The sequence below is a fragment of the Ischnura elegans genome, chromosome 3 (assembly GCF_921293095.1).
Source record: "Ischnura elegans chromosome 3, ioIscEleg1.1, whole genome shotgun sequence".
Lineage (NCBI taxonomy): Eukaryota > Metazoa > Arthropoda > Insecta > Odonata > Coenagrionidae > Ischnura > Ischnura elegans.
The window spans coordinates 128,934,602-128,948,862 of NC_060248.1; positions in this window are offsets into that span (position 1 = coordinate 128,934,602).

Genomic DNA, 14,261 nt, shown 5'->3' on the forward strand with positions numbered 1-14,261 from the left:
CACACTACAACAACAAGGCTCGCCACTGACGCTACTCACATGTGCTCTGTCGCCTATGTGCCTATGATTCCGGTTTTTTCACCAGCCGAATTTCTGTGACGTCAGAGAAAAGACAAAGTTCAGTGCGAAGGCCTTGGGTATCTAGGTGGTCATGGCCTGTGTTTATATGCCGAAGTGGTGGTCGTTGCGGCCAGCTCAATACATAGGCCAAACATGTGATTGCTTTAAACAGCGACTAGGTGAACACCCGAGGGCAACCAAAAATTGTGTTTAAAAGTGTTTTTGAAATGTTAAACGAACGCGAATTGCATACATTATGGCGAATGTGCTGCAGGTAGGAACAGTGGCGCAGCGAGGGGGGGGGGGAGTTTGGGGGATAAAACCCCCCCATGGATCTCAGAGAAATTTTAAAGTTTAATTCATTTTACTTAATCGGATAGATATTACTAATAAAATAGTGTAAGGATTGATAAAATATCCCTCAGAAAGCCGTAAAACTCACCATTTAGAACCATTTATCTTAAAATTCCACAATTTATTAATCTCGCACCTACCGCTTATCCTGGTGGGTATTCCATACCCCCACACACCCCGGTATTAGTTACATCTAAACCTCCCCCAACCTTAATTCCGGGCTGCGCCCTTGGGTAGGAATGCCTTGGAGCAATTAAATATACGCCTCCCCAAACCTCAGTATACCCCCTACCACCTCCTGGTGCCCTCACGACCCCTGTCCCCTCCGTTCTTTCTATATTCTTGAATTCTTCCACACTCGCCCTGACCCCTTCCCCGTGAAACGATCCTCATGATATTATCTTCCACCTCATGTCTTCTGGGACCTCTCCTTCGCCTCTATCCTTCTTCCCCGTTATCCCACGTCTCTCTTGCTTTTAAGGTCATCATCCTCTTCTTATCTCTCTTCCCTCTGAAGAATAGGTTAGTTTCCTTCATCAAAGAAAACGAAAGGCATTGACTGCGATTCGTTTCCCACCATTAGTGTATTCATAATATACAAATCATTTGGTTTTAGAAATCCCAGTTTAGACGAATGTTAATGGTCAATTTTAACCGCAATTGAAAAAGGCCAGATTGTCGCCCATGCAATGCCACTCCACGTGACGTCACAGGGACCTAGATGCTATACGAGTAGATAGGAGTTTTACATCGTCTGAGATTACCAATGCACGCATGAGGCACAGAGCTCGGAGAAACATCTCTTAATAATCACCTATTAAAACTGGCTAAGGTCGGAAAGTTTCCTTCGCTTGATAAGGTATTAATAATCCTTATTTAAGCCAAGCTCTACCTGCTAGCAGGGTACTCTGCTACCTGCTAGCAGCCTGCATCGTATCAGCGTTCAAAGCCTCGCCCCAAGGTCACCTCACACGCCGACAGGGGGAACCAGAATGACGCCACACGGCGTTTTCCCAGCATTCATTCTTAGCCGTCGCGTTTTCGCGCGCTTGAAATTTTTCACTTTTCTTTTCATCGCTAAAAATAGATATCGTCATTTAAAAATCTAAAAGCGTGAAATACGTACTCCAGGAGTAATAATCTTTCGATTTAGGTAATAAAAAATAATAGGAAACCACCCTATTCAACCAATGAGAGCAAACATGATCGAAAAACAACCGCGACTACCACCACTTCGGCGTATAAATCCCATAGCCCATCAAGCATAAAACTCCTCTTCTAACCTGAAGGTGCTGTTGGGTTGGCTGGCGAAACTGTCGTCATCAGACAACAAACAACGTGGTGAAACCCCTGTAAACATGACAGCATCGCGTTGAAACATTCACTAGAAATCGATAAAAACTTTCGTTTTTATTTCCGGTCGTAGTTGAGGTTTCATGAGCCTTCTCTTCTTTGGACTTCCTCTTTAATTGATCGGTCGATCCATTTGATCCTCACTACTCTTCTGCAGCACCACATATCGATTTCTCCGCGGCTGTCGTTGTCACGAGCCTCACTTCTGTAAAGAAGCATTGCCAATACTCTTTGTATTACTATTTACTTCTTAACATCAATGAATGTCCTCTATGACAATAATGTTGGAGTATACGTTATTAACAAAATGAGTTCTTTTTTGTGCATGTGTGATGTGGTTGCAGCGCCTGGGTGGAGTTCGGAAAGGCGTTGCCAAGGTTGCGTTTATGTTTGATGCACTGTTTCTTGTTCTTGGTGTGAGTCAGTGTGAGTGTACGTTATAACCTCTTGTGAATAAAAGGCTTTTTCCTGCGTGTGCTATCAAATAAAACTTTGTTGTGGCGAAGTATGTAATAGGTATGTACTGCCAACTTTCCAACTTACCAGCCATAGCAGCCATAGCAGCCATAGCAGCCATAGAGCCACAGAAGGCTCAGGTGAACCTGCGACAGGAGTCGATTCTCCAGGGTCTCTGGGACCTCGACCGTGCCTCGACCCTCCCCCCTTGCCCTTATTAAAGACCGCACCGGATTAAATCGGGACAGGAGATGGTTGAGAGGGGGAAAAAACACCACCCAAAAATATTATACCTCATAAACTAAAAAATATAAATCACTTGAATGTTTTTTCCAAAACAAGATTAAATTCACCACTTCAAAATACGGCAATTTACATGCGTTTCGTACAAAAGTTTCGCGACATATATACAAAGGGCTTCCTTTCTCGATGGGTCGGAAGATAGCAGAAAAGAAATCTTTTTTTAATTTCCCATTTCAAGACATATTCACGCTAAACTAAAACTTCCTTAGCGACGGAAAAAGCGACCGGACGAGTGCTGAAAAATAGCGATGGGAATCCTGATGGCGATCGCGAAAAACCAATGCCGGCGACGATCTTTTTGCGAGTGATCACTCTAGTGATCGCGATAGTGATCACTTTAGCGACGAAAAAAATGATCGTGTAATTCAGGCTTAAAAGTAAAGGTGACTCAAGATATCTTTTGTCCCCCCCTTGAGTTTTCCCTTACCCGAATGATGTGAGTTAGGGCGTGATCGGGCTGCTGTGGTAGCTAGAGTGCTAGCTAGCTTCCCACTCTGAGGGTTTGGGTTCAAATCTCAGCGGTGGTCGCGTTTTCGCGCGCTTGAAATTTTTCACTTTTCATTTTATCGCGAAAAATAGATATCGTCATTTAAAAATCTAAAAGCGTGAAATACGTACTCCAGGAGTAATATCTTTCGATTTAGGTAATAAAAAATAATAGGAAACCACCCTATTAATTCCAAGGAACGGACTAATCTGCATCGGAGGGATTTGAACCCTCGACTTCCAGTTCGATAGGCGAGGACTTTACCCCACCACCAACGGGACATTAATGATTGACATACCTGTTGGTGCTCTTCTAACGTCTTTTCCTTCCGTGTCCGTCACCAATCTTGACAGCAACCACATTCACCACTCACGAAACCTCCAGACGAAACAATGAAATCCGATGCAACGATTACCACTCAATATACACGAACACTCTTCCGAACTACTAAACTGCACGCCACGATTCTACTTATCGCAAATAATAATTGATGCCGAAACTCATTACTACGTGTCTTAGTAATCTAACACAAGCGATGAGGCAGTAAGAATATTGCTCAGTCAAATTTCGGGTAGTCTCGAATAGTCGAAGAGGAGACGATCGACCTATCGATGTATAAATCGTTACATTTTTCGGTGTACCAGTACATACACCAAAATTCGTAAATGCAAAAAAATCGACTGAACGGAAAAAACTCATGCATTCAGCAGGCTACGATTCAGCACATGGGCGTACCCAGCGGGGGGCAGCAGGGTAGCCCCCCCTTTGTAGCAAAAGTAAATTTAGATCAAAACGAAAGTTTTGAGCAAATTTTCTGTATAAATCCAAGAAAAGTGATATTAGTATTAAATATGTATTAAAAATATTTTTTTTTTCAAGTAAATAATTTAAAAACCAATAAAGCGCTGTTACATATAGGTATTTATTTTTTAAATTTGGTTTCCTTAACCTTCTCTGTTTTACAACTTTAAGGACTTGCCCCCCTCTGGTTTTGATCCTTCCTGGGTACGCTCGACTTGATTCAGCATCAGCTGTGTCTTGGCGATTTTGATTTCAATCAGAATCTTCTTCAGACAGCCTTCACTGAGCGCTGTGGCGGGCGTTCAAACCACAGCGCGCCACTGCCGGAAGGCAGCACCGCCTGGAGGGAGACAGGCGGAAGGCCCTTGGCGCCGGCAGGGTAACGGGACCCTGAGGATTTGGTGCCCTTGCACGGAGAGTAGCGTCCTGACCAGCTCGGGAGAGACGCTGACGAGAGGGCAATGGAGAAGGACTATCTCGCGTGAGAGACATTGAGCAAGTGTATCGCTTACCATCGCAATAAACGTGGTCGAAAATACTTTAGAGTGTTAATTGAGGCGAGGTTAATATCGCAACCCTAACCTTCCCTTCAAGCGCATTCATTTTAACCCTCATAATACCCCAAATGTGCATCAACTTACACACGTCAGGTTTTCACTTTGCAGAAACGCATCAACAATTCTAGCCTAAGAGTTGAAATTTTTTGTGAATAGCCAGGTGGATTTTGATAAAAAAAACGACTATGAAGACCAACCTATGGTAATAGTTTCCGTTTTGGAGGAAACTATCAATGGCAATAAATTTCAGAGCTATAAAATCGAGTGTTTCTTAAATCTTATTTCATTAAATGTATGGTTTTCGGATGCTTGCCAATAAACAACAAATCACCAGTACAGGCAACCCGTATACCACCTAAACACCCCGACCAAATTTCTAGCTACTAGCCTGGCGGCAGCAAACAAATTATGAAAATAAAAAGGAAATAATGTTCCCCTCCACCTCAGGTATTTTCCACTGAAAGTATATAGTACCAGTACACTGGTATGAGGAATGAGTAACAATAGGGTAGTTTCCTTCATCAAAGAAAACGAAAGGCATTGATTGCGATTCGTTACCCACCATTAGTGTATTCATAATATACAAATTATTTGCTTTTAGAAATTCCAGTTCAGACGAATAGCATTGGTCAATTTTAACCGCATTTGAAAAAGGCCAGATTGCCGCCCATGCGATGCCACTCCACGTGACGTCACAGGGACCTAGTTTCTATACGAATAGATAGGACTTTTACATCCTCTGAGATTACCAATGCATGCACGAGGCAAAGAGCTCAGGGAAACGTCTCTTAATAATCACCTATTAAAACTGCCTAGGTTTGGAAAGTTTCCTTCGTTTGATAGGGTATTAATAATCCTTATTTAAGCCAAGCGCTACCTGCTAGCTGGGTGCCTACTCTGCTACCTAGTAGCAGCTTGCATCGTATTGTGACGGTCACGCCCGTCACGGTCTCCTGCCACACAAACTTGTGTCGCCCAGCCATATAACCCCCCCCCCCCCCAGAAAACGCCGTATAATCGCCCTCCAAGTATCCCCAGTGATTACTCCCCACTGTATAACTGGACAATAAGACAACTTCCCTTTTCTCACCACAATCGCTAAGTAATTCAAAGGACTCCATCGCCTTCAGCAATTCATAATCAATTCAGTGCTCTAATGAACTGTATTTGACTCATATCTGCCTAATATTCACTTACGCTCGAAGGGTAATTGATCCACGATTATTGTAAATTCATTGTTAAATCATTGTGTGTTGCTAAAATTTAATTCATTTATGTTTCACGTACATCATCCGTAATATTGATCACCTATCACATCCCTCACTAGGATAATTCTTGTATTTTTTGTGCCAAGGGTTATTTTTATTGGAATTGTAAATTTAACCAGTGCAATATATATATGTGAAATTGAACTAAACTCGAGTACGTGTGGTTATTTGGGGCGTCAGCTGGGGAGCTGGGGCTGCGTTGTTCCTGATTACCTCCCCCTTGAATCGTTCCTAACCCACTTCCCGATCTCAAATCCTTCGATAAATGAGAAAACGACCCACCAAAAAGGAGGAATTCTTCGGGGTTTGTCAATATAGGGGCGGGTTGTAGGTCGCCGTGGGGACGAAACGTCCCACCCCGTTGCCGAGGACCCTCCACAAGTGTTGTCGGTTCCCCCGCCTTCGCCGCGGCCACCACAGATAGCGGCGAGGTGGAATGGACCGTCACAGTATCAGTGCTCAATCCTCGCCTCAAGGTCACCTCACAGGGTGGCAACGGGAACCAGAAATACGTCACACGGGGTTTTCCCAGCATTCATACGTAGCAGTCACATTTTCAGGCGCTTGACAATTTTTCACTTTTCATTATTCGCGAGAAATAGATATCGTCATTTAAAAATCTATAAGCGTGAAATACGTACTCCAGGAGTAATAATCTTTCGATTTAGGCAATAAAGAAATAATAGGGAACCACCATATTAGGGTCTGACAGGCAGTGGCGTAAGTATGAGGGGGGATGAGGGAATGTATCCCCCAAAGCCTAAGGGAAATCAAAAAAATTATTTTAAAATCTTGTCTGGATTATAAATGTAATAACTGCATCTGCTTAAAGTTAAATTTTAAGTTCCAAAATGATGTTAAATGCATTTTCAGGCATGTCATTTTTCAAAAATTTTCCTGAATTCTCAGTTTCCTGGAGGGGTAGCCCCCACTAACCCATCTCGTCCCCCCCTCGAAGCCCCTCCAACCCTCCCCAATGCATATTCCTAGTTACGCCATTGCTGACAGGCAAACAGTCTACTCATATTTGAGATTAAAAGCACATACAACAATTACTGTATGAGATATTCTCTTTCTTTTAACATGAGAGTTATTATTATGAAATTAAATGATTCAGTCGCCGTAATACAAAAAACAAAATGAACTTAACCCATATATGCCAAACAGGTCATTTTCAACCCATTCAGAAAAAAATTAAACTGAGACAATGAATCGCATTGGAAAAATTTGGTTACATAGACAATGTTGAAAAAAAGATATTTTGAAGGATTTGTACCATTGAATGGCCATAATTTCAAATACAGTCTCTTGGTGTAGATGCCCGCAGGATGGAAAAAGAGTGGTGTTCCCATCGCGCTAAATTGTAAAGTAGCTAACATGTAATAATCAAACAAATTTTGCACATCTAAGAGTTACTAATATATGAGGATATACCTACATGCATGAAAATTAATCGAAATACTTTGGTTCTCCGTAGAGTTACTACTTCTGATGCAAATAGCTGATTGGTAACAACCTTTTTGGCACAAATCCGCAATATGTAATTTTTCCAATTTTTAGAGCTGAATAACGCAAATGCGATTAGATTTTTTCAGCACATTTATACCTAGATGCAACTTAGACTCCAGTTATATTTTTTTACATTTACTCTGCTTGATTTTGTATGCATTTCTCACGAATGAAAGCCTCATTTGCGTGTCATAAGTTAAATGTATTCTGATTTTGTATGTTCAAATGACAGTAGCCGAGACGTTAGAGGTAATGGAACAGAATGACAACAAAATTTCTCTTTCTGGAGCAAATTTTTCTATCACTGCTCCAGACTATGATGGCAAAGTTACAACTGATGGAGACTCTGGATATGAAGAATGCAATAACTCTGACAATTTCAATCAGCGTCAACTTCAGGTGCTTGCAAAGCTGGTTACTGTTGATCCCGATAATGGTGTTAGGGAGAAAAATGAAGGGGATGCTAAGGAAAGCAGTGAGCCTAATCCGACGACAAGATGCAGTAGGCACCAGGTCCAAGGCAACAGTCAGGAATTGGGAATCTGGAGATCTGCCCTCTAATCCTTTTCCAAATGCTCATAATTGTCACAAACATACTACCACCATCTGAAAGAGTGACTATTCACTCAATTTCCTCCAAATTTTTCTTAAAGGAGAGACACAATTGCTAAATTTAATGTCAATTACACTGCTCAGAAGAAAAATGAGTCATTACAATTCTCTCAAGATGAAATATGTGTATGTATTCATTGGTATTCTGTGCCTTGGTGGTTGTGTCCCACTCCCACATCGTCGAATGTTTTGAGGGACCACAGACAATGTACAGAATGTAATGGTATCAAACTCCATGCGCAGGAATCAAAAAGATCTTGACTTTGTCACACATTCATGGGTGTACGTACCGAGTGGGGGGCTGGAGGGGGCTGCTGCCCCCCCCTAGAGACAAAAATAGATTTGTTTCTAATTGAAATTTTGGAAAAAAACTTTCTTTAAATCCAAGAAAAGTGATATTATGGGTAAACTTTTCTTGGGATTCCCACTGGGTTAATGTTTTTATTATTATAGGTACCTATGTTATAAAAACATTAACCCGGTGGGAATCCCGAGAAAAGTTTACCCACATTATTCGCTGGGAAAGCATAAAATCATATTTCACAAAGTGATATTAGTGTAAAACATGTAACCAAAATAAAAATATTTTTGTTCGAGGAAATATTTCAAAAACAAAAATGCATTATTACGGAGGCTTCTGCGGTGATTAAATTGATGATTGGTTTCCGGGTTAATTCTGTTGGATATATGTGTGGTACATCTATATTGCGCAAAACTGTTGATGCGCATGCGCACGTTGGTGTACGCACGTTGGTGTGCGCACGTTGGTGACGCACGTTAGTTGGCGGGAGAGCCAGTCTCGGTCAGTCTCTCGCAGTCGCTCTGTATGTGTTGGTATGTGAGCCTGGTGTGTTACCATGGGCCCAGGGGGCCATGGTGTGTAGCAAGGGAATGTATTTTCTTTGTTGGCAATAAAGCCCAATTACTTAATCAATTAAGTTTTACTCAAATCTGTTAACCCGAGAAACCTGAACATGGTAGCAGAAGTCCGTGGTTCACGTGGTGGTTTCTTGGTTATTGTACGAGTGACGGTAAAATGGCGAAGTACGGTGATTTGGTTATACCGGTGTTTGACGGAGAAGAATACGGTATGTGGAAGAAACGTGTGACATTATTTTTGAAACTTAAAAAGTGTGACAATGTCATAATGAGAGGAAAAGTTTCATCGGACAAAGAGGATTGGGATGAAAATGATTTAAAGGCAATGAACTATATATACGGCGCTATTTCAAATAAGCAATTGGAATTTGTATGTGATAAAACGACGGCGTACGATATAATTAAGAAGTTCGATAGTTTATATCTGAAAGAGTCAACAGCACTGCAGATTGTGTGTAGAAATAAATTGGAAAGACTGAGGCTTAGAGATTACAGTGACTCGGCGAAATTTTTCAGTGACTTTGAAAAATTGGTAAATGAGTTGAAAACCGCTGGCGCGAGTGTTTCAGAGAAGGAAAAATTAAATTATATGTTGAACACGTTGCCTGACTCGTACAGTTACATTGGTGATTTAATTGACACGTTAAAAGAAGAGGATCAAACAGCTGACTATGTGAGGAATAAAATTCAAATGGCCGAGTTGAAAAATCAAAGATGCGAGACTTCGGCTAGGAAAAGCAACGCATTCGCGGCGGATAGAAATAGGCAAGAGCGAACATGCTTCCAATGTGGTGAAGTGGGACATATACGAAGAGATTGCAGAAGTAGTGGACAAATGACAAGTAGCAGAGGCACATGGCGTTCATCACGATGCAGACAAGGATCCGGAAGAAGAGGCTTCGTAAGGGGGCGTGGCAGCTTTCATCGCGGGCAGCGCGGAGTATGGCACGGAGCATGCGCAGACCAAGGACAGAAGAATGAAGAATACAGCGCATGGCTTACAACGGTTGCTCATCGTGCGGTGCATAACACTGAGATAAGTAATGTAGATCGTAATGAAATAAAGTGGCTTCTTGATAGTGGCTGTACAGACCACATCATTAATGATGATAGATATTTTGATAAATGTATTGTTCTGAAGCAACCCATAAATGTTCATTTGGGTAATAATGAAATTCTAAAAGCCACAAAAATCGGAAATGTGTTAAGTTATTTTGATGCATTTGGCAAGAAGAATTTAGTTAATATGAAGAATGTATTGTATGTTAAAGATATGCAATCAAACCTGATTAGCTACAGCAAAATAACTGTGGGTAATACAATTGTTTCTAAAGGCAAAATGACCAAAATTATTGATTTTAAAGGTAATGTTACAGCAGTAGCTTTGGAAGTGAATGGTTTATACATTATGAAAAGCAAAGTAAAATCAGGAACTTTGGTAAATGTTGCAAATAAAAGTGTTGATTCTATGACTCTAAAGGAAAAATGGCATCGTTTATTGGGACATGTAAATTTTAAATATTTAAATACTTTGGTGAAAAATCAGTTGCTGGACGGTATTCCGAGTGAACTTGAATCAGACTTTTTGAAATGTAAATTATGTATTGAAAACAAAATGAGTAATGTTCCATTTAAGAATAATAGGAACAGAGCAAAAGATATTTTAGAAATTGTTCATACTGATGTTTGTGGACCTTTCCAAACCACAGGTCTTAAAGGTGAAAAATATTTTGTTTCTTTCATTGATGATTATAGTAAGATTGCTAAAGTTTATACGATGAAATCTAAAACTGAAGTGTTTGATTGTCTTGTTGAATTTGTGAATGAATGTGAAAATCTTACAGGTAAAAGGGTAAAATTTTTGAGATGTGATAATGGGAAGGAGTATTTGAATGGTGACATTTATAATTTTACCAGAGAGAGAGGTATTGTAATTAACAATTGTCCATCATATGTACATGAACTGAATGGAACAGCGGAACGGTTTAACAGGACCATAATGAATATGGCACGTTGTTTGTTAGCAGAAGCAAATGTGCACAAAAGGTATTGGCCAGAAATTATATTTACTGCAACGTATTTGAAAAATCGTACATTAGCCAATACTATTGAAATAAAAACTCCCTATGAGATATTTTTCGGTAAGAAACCAGATGTTTCCAATTTACGTTTGTACGGAAGTACTGTTTTTGTTAGAGTTCCAGAACAGAAAAGATCTTCAAAATGGGATAAAAAGGCAGATATGGGTATTTTAATTGGTTATAGTAATGTTGGATACAGGGTACTAATAAATGGTACAGTCATAGTAGCACGGCATGTAGATATTGTAGAAGAAAATGTTGTATGTATTGGATTAAATGAGAATGAATCTGATCATGAGGACAATGAAAACAGTGATTTGAAAGATGAAAGTAACGATAGTTCTGAAAATGAATCATTAGAGTCAGACACTAAGAGGGAAGCTGAAATTCGTAGATCTCAACGAGACAGGAATCCTCCTAAGAAACTTGATGATTATTATGTGTACAATAGCGGTATATTTGTAAATATGTGCAGAACGGATGTACCAAATACATTTGAGGAGGCGATTGAGTCCAACGAGAGTAAATTATGGAAAAAGGCAATGGATAAAGAGATTGATTGTTTAATTAAAAATAACACTTGGAAATTGGTCAAAAATATTAAAAATAAAGTCTTAGATGTTAAATGGGTGTATACAAAAAAAACTGATGGTACTTATAAAGCCAGATTAGTTGTGAGAGGTTTCCAGCAAACCGATGAAATTGATGATATTTATTCTCCCGTAGCAAAAATGCAGACTTTAAAAATTCTTTTGTCATATTGTTGTCAGATGGGTTTAGAAGTCGACCAAATGGATGTGGAAACTGCTTTTTTAAATGGCAAGGTCACTTCTGAAGTTTATGTTAAACAACCAAAAGGCTATGAAGATGGTACAAAAAAAGTATGTAAATTGTTCAAAGCTTTATATGGTTTAAGAGAAAGTCCAAGAGCTTGGTATGAATGCCTTGATGAATTTTTGGCAAATTTAGGTTTTAAAAGAAGTGATATTGATTCCTGCTTATATTCTCTTAGAAATGGAAAAGATTCTATTTATTTATTAATTTTTGTTGATGATTTATTAATTTGTGGTGCAAATAAGAAAGAAATACAGAAAGTTAAAGTCTTACTATCTGAAAAATTTAAAATGAAAGATCTTGGGAAAGTTAAAGAGTATCTTGGGATTACCATTGAATATGAGTCCCACAAGCATGAATTGAAATTAAATCAAACCAAGTATATTGAATCATTGGTTAAGAAATATAATTTAGAAAATAGTAAATTGTACAATACACCAATGGAAGTAAACTTAAAAATTGAGAAGGCGGATATCTGTGACAAAAACATTAAATTCAGAAATTTAATTGGTGCCTTATTATATATAAGTTCAGCTACAAGGCCTGACATAAGTTTCAGCGTTAATTACTTGAGTAGATATCAAAATTGTTATAATGAAACGCATTTTAAGTATGCTTTAAGAATTTTGAAATATTTAATTTTAACAAAGGATTTGAAATTATGTTACAAAATGAATGATTGTGTAAATATTATTGATTGTTATGTTGATGCTGATTGGGCAGGTGATTATTTGGATAGGAAATCCACAACAGGTTATGTTATAAGATTATTTGGGAATGTTGTATATTGGAAATCGAAAAAGCAAAAGTCTGTGACGAAAGCTTCAACTTTTGCAGAGTATGTAGCTTTGTCAGAAGCAGTGAGTGAATTAAAATTTATAAAAGAGTTATTGAGTACATTTGATGTACAATTAATAAAGCCAATGAAGGTTTATGAAGATAATTCAGGTGCAATTGATATTGCAAAGCATGGTAATTTTACTAAAAATTCAAAGCATATTGAGGTACACTACCATTATGTGCATGAATGTGTTAGGGATGGTATGATTGATATTGTCAAGGTAAATTCAGAGGATAATGTTGCTGATGTATTTACTAAATCCTTGTGTCGTCAAAAGTTTGAAAGTTTTCGAAATGTGTTGGGTTTGAATTAGTGTAAGTGCAATATAGATGTAAGGAGGTGTGTTGGATATATGTGTGGTACATCTATATTGCGCAAAACTGTTGATGCGCATGCGCACGTTGGTGTACGCACGTTGGTGTGCGCACGTTGGTGACGCACGTTAGTTGGCGGGAGAGCCAGTCTCGGTCAGTCTCTCGCAGTCGCTCTGTATGTGTTGGTATGTGAGCCTGGTGTGTTACCATGGGCCCAGGGGGCCATGGTGTGTAGCAAGGGAATGTATTTTCTTTGTTGGCAATAAAGCCCAATTACTTAATCAATTAAGTTTTACTCAAATCTGTTAACCCGAGAAACCTGAACAAATTCCGTGTCGACTCATTTTTGGCGGACGACAGTTTCAGGCACGTTCCAGCTCGAGAGAATAGCCAAATACTGCTGCAACGCTAGCTTGTCTTCCGCTAAAAATGAGTCAAATTGTGTTTGTGAGTTGAATTGAATTGTGAGCGTGGAATTAACCCGGAAACCAATGATCAATAAAGTGCTGTTATAATGTTCTAAAAATTTGGTTTCATAGTCTTCTCTGTGCTACAAATTGAACAAGCACGGCTTGCCCCCCTCTACTTTTGATCCTGGGTATGCCCCTGTACACATTTGCGATAGTAAAAACTTACACATTGGTGAAAAAGTGGCTAAAGTTAGATAAGCTAAATGAGACGTTAAAAGAGATACCAAATGGACCAAATGTTTCCATTGGCAAAATGATTATTATCCTTATTTTGGGCGACATGCTCAAGTAAAAATTTCTCCCTTGAAACAGAGCTGATTCTGGGCTGAAACTCCACTGAATGCGCTCAAACTGCCTTGAAACAACCTTGTCACTGCACTGCACTGCCTTGTCCTCAACAAGAAAAAGAGCACTCAACTGAAACTCTGATGCCATTCTCCCTTGCAAGTCCATTGAATTTGAACTGCTTCTCCCTTGCTGCATATGTGCCCCACTGATACTGAACTGGACAATAGGCTCAGGCCAGGCCGAATTTATGACACCACTGCGTCTCTCTTGCCGCATGTCTTTACTGCCTTGCCACAGAGCTGCGGCAGCATTGGGTATCCCCTCTCCCTCATGGATTTGAACTGCTTCTCCCTTGCTGCACATGAGCTCTACTGGCACCGAGCTGGACAGTAGGCTCAAAGGCCAGGCCAACTTAATAACTCCACTGAATCTCTCTTGCCGAATGTCTTAACTGCTCTGCCACAGAGCTGCTGCAGCATTTGGGTATCCCCTCTCCCTCATGAATTTGAACTGCTTCTCCCTTGCTGCGCGTGTGCTATCCATAGTAAGGTTTGCCAACATACGGAACCCTTCTACCGGACATATACGCGACCCCTGTTTTCAGCGGCAATGTATTTTTTTTAATTTTGCTTTTGGCAACACGTATACCTTTTCCCGCGCGTCAAGCTGTCGGTTAGGGGTGCGGTCCGTTGAACGCTACCAATGCTTCGGAGCGCCACCAAGCGGTCCGTTATTCGCTACGGAGCGCTACAGGTTAGGCTGTGACGTCACGGCAAACGTCATACACCCGTTTC